Source organism: Equus caballus, chromosome 29 (assembly GCF_041296265.1).
Source record: "Equus caballus isolate H_3958 breed thoroughbred chromosome 29, TB-T2T, whole genome shotgun sequence".
NCBI lineage: Eukaryota > Metazoa > Chordata > Mammalia > Perissodactyla > Equidae > Equus > Equus caballus.
The window spans coordinates 24,836,827-24,849,231 of record NC_091712.1 but is presented as its reverse complement, the minus strand read 5'-3'; the positions used below and the strand labels follow the sequence as shown (position 1 = coordinate 24,849,231).

The 12,405-nt window shown below is 38.6% G+C and overlaps 1 long non-coding RNA gene and 1 other non-coding gene across 4 annotated transcripts in view; both read left to right on the top strand.

Moving 5' to 3' along the window:
- The window catches only part of LOC102148667 (uncharacterized), an 84,870-nt gene that overhangs the window by 51,724 nt on the left and 20,741 nt on the right, over positions 1-12,405 (top strand). For 2 of the 3 annotated variants that reach the window (XR_001380035.3, XR_011434062.1), the window contains one exon: positions 2,459-8,603. The exons of the other annotated variant lie outside the window; for it this stretch is intronic. This is a non-coding gene — a long non-coding RNA (uncharacterized lncRNA). Of the gene's footprint in view, positions 1-2,458; positions 8,604-12,405 lie in introns of those variants that run through there. 3 annotated transcript variants of the gene reach the window in all.
- Positions 2,506-2,611, top strand: LOC111771266 (U6 spliceosomal RNA). Its single transcript, XR_002805011.1, has one exon. It is a non-coding gene; the product is annotated as a U6 spliceosomal RNA (small nuclear RNA).

Here is a 12,405-nt window from a genome sequence, read left to right as displayed (position 1 = left end):
CCTCTATTTCTAGTTTGCCGAGAGTTTAATTTTAAATCATAAATGAGTATTGAAATTTGTCACTTCTTTTTTAGTCTCATATGATGAATTGTGTTTATTGATTTTTGCATATTGGATCAGTCTTACATCCCTGGGATAAACCCTACTTGGTCATGATGTATTCTTTTTTTAGATACAGGTGGATTTGATTTACTAAAGTTTTGTTAATGATTTTGCGTCTGTCTCCATAAGGAGTATTGGTCTGTAATTTCCTGTCTTTTTAATTTCTTTTTTTAATGTTGGTATTAGGGTAATGCTAACTTCATAAAATAAATAGGAAAATCTTCTCCTCTCTACTCATTTGGATAGGAGTGGTTTCATTCCACCCTTGAATATTTGGTAGAATTCACTGGTAAAGCCATCTGGACCTACAGATTTTCTTTATAGGAAGATTTATAACTAGAACTTCAATTTCTGTAATATGAATTGAGAAATTTAAATTATTTCTTCTTAAGCGAGCCTTAAGTTGTTCTGATTTTCAAGAAATTTTTCTTTTTTATCTAATTTGATGAGTTTGTTTGCTTAAAGTTATTCATAACGTTCCCTTATTGCCCTGTTAGTGTATGTAAAATTGTTCTTTCCTGATATTGGTAATTGGGTTCTCCATTTTTCTTGTTCAGTCTGGCTAAAGATTTACCAGTTGTATTTTCAGAGAATCAGCTTTTGCTTTCATTGGTTTTCTCTGTTGTTTGTCCACTCTTTATTTGGCTGATTTCTGGTTATTTTTTTCCTTCCACTTTGGGTTAAGTTGCTCTTACTTTTCTAGTTTATTTCTTTTTTCTTTTTTTTAAAGATTGGCACCTGAGCTAACAGCTGTTGCCAATCTTTTTTTTTTTTTTTTTTATTGCTTTTTCTCCCCAAATCTCCCCAGTACATAGATGTATATTTTAGTTTTGGGTCCTTCTAGTTGTGGCATGTGGGACGTCACCTCAACGTGGCCTGATGAGCCATGCCATGTTCGCGCCCAGGATCCGAACCAGCGAAACCCTGGGCCTTCGAAGCAGAGCGCATGAACTTAACCACTTGGCCACCAGGCCGGCCCCCTTTTCTAGTTTCTTAGGAATATTATGAATGATTTCAATCCTTTAAAATTTATTGATATTTGTTTTATGGCCCCAAATATGGTCTGTCTTGATAAATGTTCCATACACACTTGGAAACCATGTTTATTCTGCTATTGTTATGTGAAATATTTTACAAACGCCAATTAATTTAAGTTAGTGGACAACGTTAGTCAAGTCTTTTGTATCCTTACTGATTTTCTGTCCATATATTTTAAAAATTATTGAGAGAGGAGTGTTGAAGTCTACAACTATAATTTTGTCTGTTTCTTCTACTTTGATCAGTTTTTGGTTGATGTATTTTGAAGCTCTGTTAGCATTATTCTGTCTTGATGGATCAATTCCTTTATTATTATGATGCCTTGATCTGAAACCTATTTTGTGTAATATTCTTATAGTCAGTTCCCTTTCTTCCGCCTAGTGCTTGTGTGGCATAGATTTATCTATCCTTTCACTTTTTTCGGTAAGTTTTTTGTATATTTATCACTCTTTTATTTTTACCCTGCCCGTGTCTCTATATTTAAAGTCAGTTTCTTATAGACAGCGTATAACTGAGTCTTGCTTTACCTTATCCAATCTGACAATCTCTGTCTTTTAATGGAGTGTTTTTTTAAAATTGAGACGTAATTGACAGATACCATTGTATTCGTTTTAGGCATGCAACATAATGATTCGATATATATAATAATGGAGTGTTTAGACCATTTCCATTCAATGTAATTATTGATGTAGCTGGGTTTGCATTTACCATTTTAGTATTTGCTTTCCATGGGTCCCCATCAACTCTTTGTTCTCTTTTTCCTTTGTTCCTTTATTCATTTGTAGTAATCTAATCTTTCTATAATTCCATTTTATCCCCACTACTGGCTTACTGGCTATATGTCTTTTTAAAAAATATTTTTAATGGTTGCTCTAGGGTTTAAAATATTTAACTAATCATAGTCTATCCTTACATAATATTATATGACTTCATGTGGTGTGTAAGAATTTTACGACAGTATGCTTCCATTTTCCTCCTCCTGTCCTTTGTGTAATTGTTGTAAAAAATACACTTTACTTCTACATATGTTATAAATGCCACACACTTTACTGTATTTGCTTTAAAGAGCCAAACATCTTTTAAAGAGGTTAAATAGGAGAAAGAATGTTTTTATATTTACCCACCTATTTACCATTTCTGGTGTTCTTTATTCCTTTGTGTGGATTAAAATTTTTGTCTGTTATGATTTTCCTTCTGCCGGAAGAGCTTTCTTGAACATTCCTGCAGTTTTGCTGGTCACAAATTTTTTATATTTGTTTTACTGAAAAAGTCTGTCTTTCACCTTTATTTATTTTTTTCTTTTTCTTCCTTTGTGCAGTAATTGCATTTGTGATACCAGAACAGGTACTTCCAAATATGCATAGAGTTCTCGCCTCAGCAGTGTGGATACTAAAATTGGAAAGATAAAGAGAAGGTTGTCATGGCCTCTGCACAGGATGACACACAAATTCAAGAAGCATCCCACTTTTTTGTTCTTCATGCACTGAACTGTACGCGTAAAAATTGTTAAAACAGCAAACTTTATGTTATGTATATTTTACCGCAGTTAAAAATATGCACAGAAATGGATCTAGAAACATACATACAAACTGTTCACATTGGCCAATTCTTGGGAAGAAAGGTGACTTTCAGGGTTTTTTCCCTTCAATTTTAAACCTTTTTTTGGAAATTATTTTAAACATAGAAAAGTTGCATGAGTAAAAGTATTGCCAATAATACCTCTATACTGTTTACCCAGATTCAACTACTCTTAACACTTTATCCATTTGCTTCATCATTCCCTCGTTTTCTCTTTCTCTCTCTGCAATCTATGGGGAGACACTTAAAGTCCTTACAAATATCTTTCTCCTCATCAAGATTTCCTTCTGGATTCAGCATCCGTGGATGATTTCTGTTGAACTGATCTTTACTATGATGGTTGCAAAATGGGTATTTTCCAACGCTAGCACCCCTCCCCATATACCATTTGGCACTGAGTGTTCTGCTTTAAGCAGGAACCCTCTGTAATCCCCTCAGTTTTTTATATATTTGTCACAGGCAAGGGCTCATGAATACCTATTTTTTTTCAATGATTTATAATTCACTAATGTATTTGATTATTTTGCTGATCAAATTGTCCCAGATTTGGCTAGTGGAGTCCCTACAAGCTGGCTCCTGTGTCCCTGTGATGTGTGACCCACCTCTGCCCATCATGTTGAGCACTGCCTTAATATCTGGCATAAAAAGATTGTCCAGGCTTTTCTTGTACCTATCTGCCCTGGCCCTGAAGTCAGCCATTTCTATGAAGAGCCTTGGTTCTTTTTAATGGGGAAAGGCATTAGAAACCAAGATGTGGGTGTGAGCTATGCTCATTGCTTGTGGGGAGTCTTTGCTTCTTGTATCTTTCAGTTGAGTGAATAGAAAATCAACAGATATTTATATGTATACATATATACACTTACATACAAATATACCTAGACATATATGTATATGCATAGATAAATCATAAACATGTGAACATATACGTACTTTAGAAATCACGAATTCACAGAAATAATTTTAATTTCCATCTGTTCCCACAGGGATTTTTTTCTTGCATTCTCCTCTATTCCATATTTGCACTTTTTTTTTTTTCAGTGAGGACCTTGGATTCCTCAAACAATACATTCACTTATTTGCTCAATTGCATAATACATCGAAAATAGTTTCAGAATTGCTTCATCCTTGTCTCTACGCAAAATAAACCCACTGAAAAGAGTTCAGGATTGGTTTGTAATTTCCTCCATGCCCATCAGTCCGCCACAAACTGAGGGTAGATAGTCAAATGCCGAATATTAATACCTTGCTCAGATTCGTTCTTTCTGTTTCTATTTCCCTCCTGTGTGGTTATACTACCCATTTGAAATCTAATTAAGCTGATTGGTTTCAATTTGCTCTCATTTTACTTTCCACACCCCATTTTTACTAACTTAATTGATTTTTGAGTATATAGAAGGTTATCATATTTTCCAAAGAAAAGCTGAACAGAAAGGTATATTTGTGCCACTCCTTCCCAAATCTCGCCTACCACAGTCTCCTTATAGGTCACCAGCTTCATGGTTTATCCTTCTTGTGTTTCTTTTTGTACAGGTAAACAGTCACAGATTTTCTTATTTTTCCTGCTACTATATATGCTTTTTTAAAAAACAGCTTTATTGAGCATAATTTACGTGGTATAAAATTCACCCATTTTAAGTGGGCAGCTAGACAAGTTTTAGTGAATTTATACATTTGTGCAACCATCACCACAATCCTGTTTTAGAACACCACCATCCTCCCAGGAGCTGCCCTCACGCCCATTTGCAGACAACCCCCACTCCCATCTCAGCCCCAAGCCACCACCCATCTGTGTTCTGTTTCTATTGTTTTATTCTTTCTATAAATTTCATATCAATGGAGTTACACAATATGTGGTCTTATGTGTCTGGTTTCTTACTAGCCTCATGCTTTTGAGGTTCATTTGTGTTGTTGATGGTGTCCACGGTTCTCACCTTTTCGTTGGTGTGTTGTATGGATGTACCACAATTCGTTTCTCGATTGACCAGATGATGGATGTTGGGAGTGTTTCCAGCTTTTTGTTTATTGTGAATAATGCTGCTATGAACATCGGTGTGCAGGTTTTTGACAGACACGTGTTTTCATTTCTCTTGGGTAGTTACCTTGGAGTGAAATTGCTGTGTCATATGGTAAGTGTATGTTTAACTTATGAAACTGGCAAATGGTTTTCCAAAGTGCCTGTATCATTTTACGTTCCCATCAGCGATGTATTTATATTTTTGATATTAATTGTAAGCAAATGTATTCTCCTAAAGTTGCTGAAAGTTCTTATCTAAGCTAGGCCAGTTATTTATTGTCCTTGTAATCTTGCTCATTTTTTACTTACTCAGCCCTTTTCTTCATGGGTAGTTCAAAGGAAAATCAGATTATTCCTTGCTGAATTATAAGGAATTCAGAATGAATGTGACCAAAAATAAAGACCCAGAAAGGTATTTTCTCTCTCTTTATAGGGAATGGAAAGATATAGATGACGTTATTAAGAGAAGGACTTTCTAGCTTCAGTCTTTAAAAATAAAGATCAGTTGCATCAGAAACCTGAGTTTACATTCTTTCTGATGGTAGGGCAGGGAATGAGGTTAGTTTATGGAAGGAAGTACTCCCCCCCCCATTTTTTTTTCTGGTGAGGAAGATTGGCCCTGAGCTAATATCTGTGCCAATCTTCCTCTATGTTGTATATGGGACACCACCACAGCATGGCTTGATGAGTGGTGTGTAGGTTCACACCCAGGATCTGAACCTGCAAACCCCAGGCCACTTAACCACTACTCCACTGGACTGGCACCAGGAAGTACCTCTTTTAATTGATGGATACTTGGGAAATTGACTAAAGTTAGGGTATGGTCATTAACTTCAAATTTTGAGACATCAGAAAAGAATTCAGAAATCTAAAGATTCTAAAAAGGAGAAAACTTGATATAGTTCCCAAGTTGTTATTTTTAAATATTTTGAAAGGAGAGCTGTGATGGTTGCAAAGAGGCAGTCCTAGAAATGAGAGCGGCAGCTGTTCAGTTGGGCACTTCCACTGAACGTAGGATCAATGCCAGATCTTCTTGCTACACCCTAAATACACCTGGACAAAACCACAGCTCCTGGAGAACCAAAGCACACTTCATGGCAGCCCTCGTCTAGGGTCATCCACAGACCACACTGGGGATGCTGCCAGCTTCAAGTTACACCCCAAGAAAATCAGTATCAGTTGACAGACTAGCCAGCTCATTGCTAAATTAACTTCAGCTAAATTTTTAAATAATCAAAGGTTGTCTTTAAAAAAATCTCTCCACATCTCTTCTCAAAGGTTTTCTCCTTGCTTCTGATATTCATCTTTTTTGCCCCATCCCAAGCACCTGGCACATATATCATTTTGTTGAGCCTGAATTTAGCCCAAACAGATATTAACCAGTAAAACTCTTGTTCATAAAAGGTTCATTTGAAATTGTTAAACATGCATCCCGTGCTCCCTGGAAGTGAGGGACTATTTGGGCAGTAAAGGGGTTTTCCTGGCACCCATCGAAATGCATCCTATAGGTGAGGGGTTGCTGTTTCACAGGCCCTACCCTTATGAGGTACATTTGTACATGAACTACTGGTTCCAGTGTTTTTAATTTTTAATTTTTTTCTTTTGAGGAAGATTAGCCCTGGGCTAACATCTGCTGACAATCCTCCTCTTTTTTGCTGAGGAAGACTGGCCCTGAGCTACCATCCATGCCCATCTTCCTCTACTTTATATGTGGGATGCCTGCCACAGCATGGCTTGATAAGGAGTGCATAGACCCGCTCCTGGGATCCGAACCAGTGAACCCCGGGCCACCGAAGTGGAATGTATGAACCTAACTACTGTGCCACTGGGCTGGCTCCTTAAGTTTTTAATTTTTAAGAAAGAGGAAAATCCTCCTTGGGAGCTTAGATTCTGTTGGGATAAACTGAGTAAAAATGTTTTATATGCCAGGAAAACACCTGTCTATCCAGGGAACTGTAGCTTGACAGAGGTGCGGTTAAGTGCTAAGTAAGAAAGGAGGAAAAATGAATACGACAGTACACAGCCAGAAAGACTGGTCGGTAAATGTAGTTGGCAAAATGTGCCTAGTTATTTTGTAGCTCCTATTTTTAATTAGCATTCTGTGTAGTTTTCTTATTTTCAGAAATTCCCTCTCTCTAGAACACACGCACATGCACACACGCACGTATGAGCATGGATTCTTGTTGTTGTTTTCCTTTTCAAAGTTCATAGCTGCATCATTGCACAGATGGAGGATATTGGAGAAATGCTATATGGGAAACATAAAGATGTTAGTACTTCTGGTTTGGTTGGGTGGTGGGTTGATTTCAGGAAGGGTCCCAAGGTGTTCACGTCTAACCCGTGTTCACGCTGGGCTTGGCCATATGACTTGTTCTGACCAGTGAGTGAGTAGCCAACACAACGCAGCAGACAGTGGGAATGCTGTTAATGCCACTGGGATGCTGCTAACCCCCATCTTTTCCTCTTTGTTCTTTCTTTTATATATTTATACAAAATCGCAGTTTTTACGTTTGTGACAGACAAATAAAATTGATTTGTGTTCATAACTTAGCAGTTGCCTTACTATAGACATTGACCATTCCGTGGCATTCTAGTAGTAAGAGAACTTTATTTTTCTCTCAGAAATCAGGCAATGGCATTCGGCTCTCCCCTCCGTCCAGTGGTGAGTTGGTAAATGGTCAACAACTAGTTCTCTGTAAAACAGCCCTGATTTGTAGTGTTCGCTGGTTTCCGTGGTGTGAATACTCCCACGTGGCTGATTTCAAATTACCAACAGGACTTCACTCAGTGAGGCGGTGGGAAGAGAGGCGCACACCATTATTATATTCCCACCATGCAGGTACAATAATGTAAATAACCGCCAGAGCGTAGGTAAAAATAAAAGGTAGGAAAATAATTAGGAAATGATGAGTTTTGAGCAGTTACTCTCATTGATTTTAATACAGCTTATTGTCCATTTATATTAATTTTTAATAACGTTTGTGTTTAACAACCCGTTTGCAGAATTCCTGCAAATTTAATAATTGGTTCTTACAAATTAGTATGAACAGGTTCCAGCACCTTCTCTGTCTCATCCTACCACAGCTACACCGATGTCTACGAAGAGGATGGCATGTGGGCTCCTGGAACGTTCTACCAGGGAAGCAGAGCAAAGTGGGGAGGGGGGCTGCGGGATGGAGGACGCAGGCTCAGCCAGAATCACGTCGTGTTTTCATTGAGGGCTTTCTACCACTTTTTGATGGTCGATCCCCAGGTTTCTGGGGCATGCTGATTGGATGGTGTATGGAAACCAGCTTAGAGCAACACTCTTGTTTCCTCTGACTCACTCTTCTCTCTTTCCAACTCCTATTGGATACTTCTGCCTAAAATGAGCCCAATCTCTAAATACCAAATACTCAGCTGTTCTATTTTGTAATATTTCATTCTTCGAGGCCAGGGTGAGAGAACGCTGGCCCTCGAGTTCTCCCTCGGGTACCTGCTCTGAGCGCAAAGTCCACTCAGATAATTTCTTCATTTATGCTCTAGTTGTGAAAACGTTTCATTGTTTAATGGCAACATGTTAAAAAGCCATTGTTTTGCTGTTACTCTTTAAAGCTTATGCTCCTGGCTCGTCTGAACTTTTCTCTCTCGCTTTACCTGTGTTTCTGTGTTTTTTTCCTATTTCACTCTCCATCTGGTCTTCCTTCTTAATTTTTTCTTTTTCTATTTTTTGTCTTTTCTCTCTGTGTATTTAATTAGTCCACAGTATAGAACCACTGTATACATTTTTATTATTTCTTGTTTTTATAGAATAGAATGTTATATTCTCTTAATTTAAATACCACGTAAACAGTGTATGTTCTTTTTCAAATAAAACATAACATGAGCTTTATTTATGAGTCCTTGATGGCTTTTTTGGGAAATTGCCAATTGCCATTGAGAGGGAAAAATAATTTTCTTACATCCATCCTAAACACTCTATTAGTTCAGCCTGAGCGAACACTACCCAATGATAAACTAATAGAAGAAGCAACGAATCAAATTTTCAAAAAAAGCTTCAGGAAGCTGAGACAGGGTAGCATCACAATGTGCTGTCAACATAACTTCAAGCCATTTTTACCCAAAATTGAAAGAAAAAAATCTGGAGCTGTTGTAATAACCAGAATTCTGTACAGCAGTAGGGTTGGAACCAGCCAATGACATTTAATCTAACTTCTTGAGTCATTTGGCTCCGCAACTTGTGTGCTATTCTTTAACTATATAGCAAGAAAGATGGCCGAGAGCTCAAATGTGTGCCACATATGTGTTTGAGTCAGGGAGAGCTGCTCCCAGCTGGATGACACCAGAAGTGTGAGAATGGCAGAGAACACGACACACCCGCAGCTGCTACATGAACAGGCGAAGTGGTGCCCATTGTTTAGACAAAGATGCTATTTTTAAAGTTTAACACAAATGCAAAGCTTTGACTCTGCAAGATCAGGAAGCAGTACTTCATTTTGATGAGGCCTTACTAGAACACTCTGCACTCTCAAAATCACATTTAGAAACTAGAAATATCCAGAAGGGAAGCTATAAAATTATTACTATCTAATAAAACAAGACCTAAGGGAAATAGTAAGTTCCTTGAATCATTCAGTCAACGGAGATAAAACTGAAACTTCTGGAAGATAGAGACCATGGCTTGTTCTCTTTTGGGTCCCTCAAGTGCCTGACTAACAACTACAGACAGCCTTATTTCACATGTAAAACAATTATAAGAATAATACTTCTCTAGAGAATATACAGATGCTAGGTCTTGGGGTCTGTCTTAGTCCATTTGGGCTGTGATAATAAAAATACCACATATTAGGTGGTTTAAAGATTTTATTTTATTCCTTTTTCTCCCCAAAGCCCCCTGGTACATAGTGTATTTTTAGTTGTGGGTCCTTCTAGTTGCGGCATGTGGGACGCCGCCTCAGCATGGCCTGATGAGCGGTGCCGTGTCCAAGCCCAGGATCCGAACCTGCGAAACCCTGGGCCGCCACAGTGGAACACGTGAATTTAACCACTCGCCACTGGGCCGGCCCCCTATTAGGTGGTTTATAAACAGAAATTTATTTCTCACAATTCTGGAGGCTGGAAGTCCAAGATCAGGGTCCCAGCCTGGTTGGATGAGGGCCCTCTTTTGGGCTGCAGACTTCTCATTATGTCTTCATGTGGCAGAAGTGGCTAGGGAGCTCTGTGGGGTCTCTTTTATAAGAGCACTAATCCCACTCATGAAGGCCCCACTCTCATGACCTAACACCTCCCAAAGACCCTACCTCCTAATATTATCACATCAGGCATTAGGATTTCAATATGCAAATTTGGGAGGACACAAACACTCAGACCATAGCAGGCCTAAGACCACTCCAGCCTCTGGCAGATGCGCTAATTAAGACCTATCTCATGGAGACCATTAGGCACACTTTTTAAAACGGTCAGATTAATGACTCTCCTCCCCTACCTCCCCACCCCCAGTGCAGGATAGTTGTGGTAGAGAATGTGATTCCACCCTGGGACCCAAGTAAGGCTCCTGGCTCCTTTCTTTGAAGATTCCAGGCTCTGGAGTACCCTTGGGGAGAGTGGTATGCGGTGGGTTTCAGAGCACATTGGGACACTCAGGGGACAGGAAGCAGAGGATAGCCCTGTCCTTCTTGTCCGTGCAAGAAGGGAGGATTTGGGCAAGACCTGAACATAATGACTGCCTCATGGGGGCTAGGTAGATGCCCCATCCTTCATGAGCCAAATTGGAATTATGAGTAGGAGGAATAAACATTTCTCCTCATAAAACGGGCAAGCATGGTTTTAATTTAGATCAAGGAGATTCAAGTTAGATCAAGAAAGATTCTTCTCTCAGTAAGAATTATTCACAATGAAAACAGTTCTCACTGAAACGCGAAAGATGTGGCTTTCAAGTGGATGCCTAACTGAAGTCAGATTTCCATATAGTTCATGCATGTACTTACTATAAGCAATTGAAACAGGTGAATGCAATTGAAAAATAGGAGATTCTGGACACAGAAAACATAGAAAAGTGTGGCACAGTAATCCAACAAAATTGACAATAATTTTTCCATAATTGATCAAAAATGATTCATGTTCAGAACAAATTAATGAGAGCTTGAGTTGAAATTTATGTTTATAAAAGAAACCAGAAACGTATGGAAAGATTAAACTTCTGCCTGTCACGCTGGAGAAGGTCTTATTTGGTTTCAGGGCTTTACTTGATAACAATTAAATTTCACTTTTCTTTGTCAGAGTGCTCAGGTGTGGAACTAAAATCTTTCTGGAGAACCACTTGATTCAAAACACAGATTATCCTCTCCCATCCCTCCCAGCATGCTTTCAGTTCCCATTCTTGAGCTATCCATTTCTCCCTCTGAGATGAAAACTTTTTCAAATCTCATCTGTTAGAGGAAGTTGCTTTTCCTTTTGCCAAATGATCCAAATAATTTGTGGTTCAAGGCGATTGTTCCTCCAATCCTCCAGGTGCCTAATCTTGTGGGGCACACACCCTTATTCCATGGGGCTTTATTCTGAGGAAGATTCTTTTGCGAGTCATGGTCCAGCTGGTGTCACTTGAGAAAGTGTGATGAGACTAATTGGGTGAGCTAGAAACCAATTACTTCGGAGTGAAGGAGGCAGAACAGGTGAAGATGGAATGCTGTCAACTCACAGGGGTACATCGTCTGCTGCCTGACTCGTTTGTGACCCCAGGTTTGCTACTTAACCACAATTCTGAAGATACCATGAAAAATTCAAAGCAATGTATAGTTTAGCTAATTTTCATGTTAGCTTACAAACTTCCAAATAATATAGAAAAGGTGGGTAATGTAACTATAGAGTGTCTACCAAATTTTAGAAAAATGTATAATTCATGGCATTGTGCCGGGAAAACATCAATCATATAGACTCTTGGGTAAATAATGAAATTGTTATGCCTCATTTAGCTCCCTATCGATTTGGAAGACGGAATACATTTCAGAGGAAATTGATAAACGAAGGCAAGTCTTGATTTGGATTCTCAGTGAGTAATGGAAGGCTCAGACAACCTTTGTCACTTAGCAACATACACTGTAGACATATACTGTAAAACAACAGGAAATAATAGACTTGGAAAATCGTGTTTTCTTGAAAAACATCTTCAATAGCTTGAGAGACACACATCTTGTGATCACCGTCTGCTAATGCATATTTTTACGACTTCTTTTCCATCTTGGAATCGCTCCCTGTCTTTCTTTGTGAGGCTGTGTCACGTGAACACTGGCAGAGGTTCTGCCTAGGTATTCCATTAGCATTTCCTGTAACCAGTGTGTAGAAAACACAGACGACTAAAGTCATTGCTTTTAAAGCTCTTTTCACAATTGAATTTCCTGTGGAGAAGCAATATCCCAGGAGCCTAATAGATTTCTTCCTCCTTCTTCCATTTACACAGACGCTTTCACAGCTAACTTATCAGTTGCAATTCTAATCTATATTTCTGATTTGTTTACATGCATCATGCAGGCTGGCAATCTTTTGAATTTAAAAGGGACTTAAAATAAAATAAAATAAACCACAAGTAAATGACACAGAATTGCTAACAGTGGGAACCTTGTTTACATTCCACATTCTGAAAATATTTTGTTCAGCTGGCTAGGGAAACCACATGGTTGAGACAGACTGGGTGATGA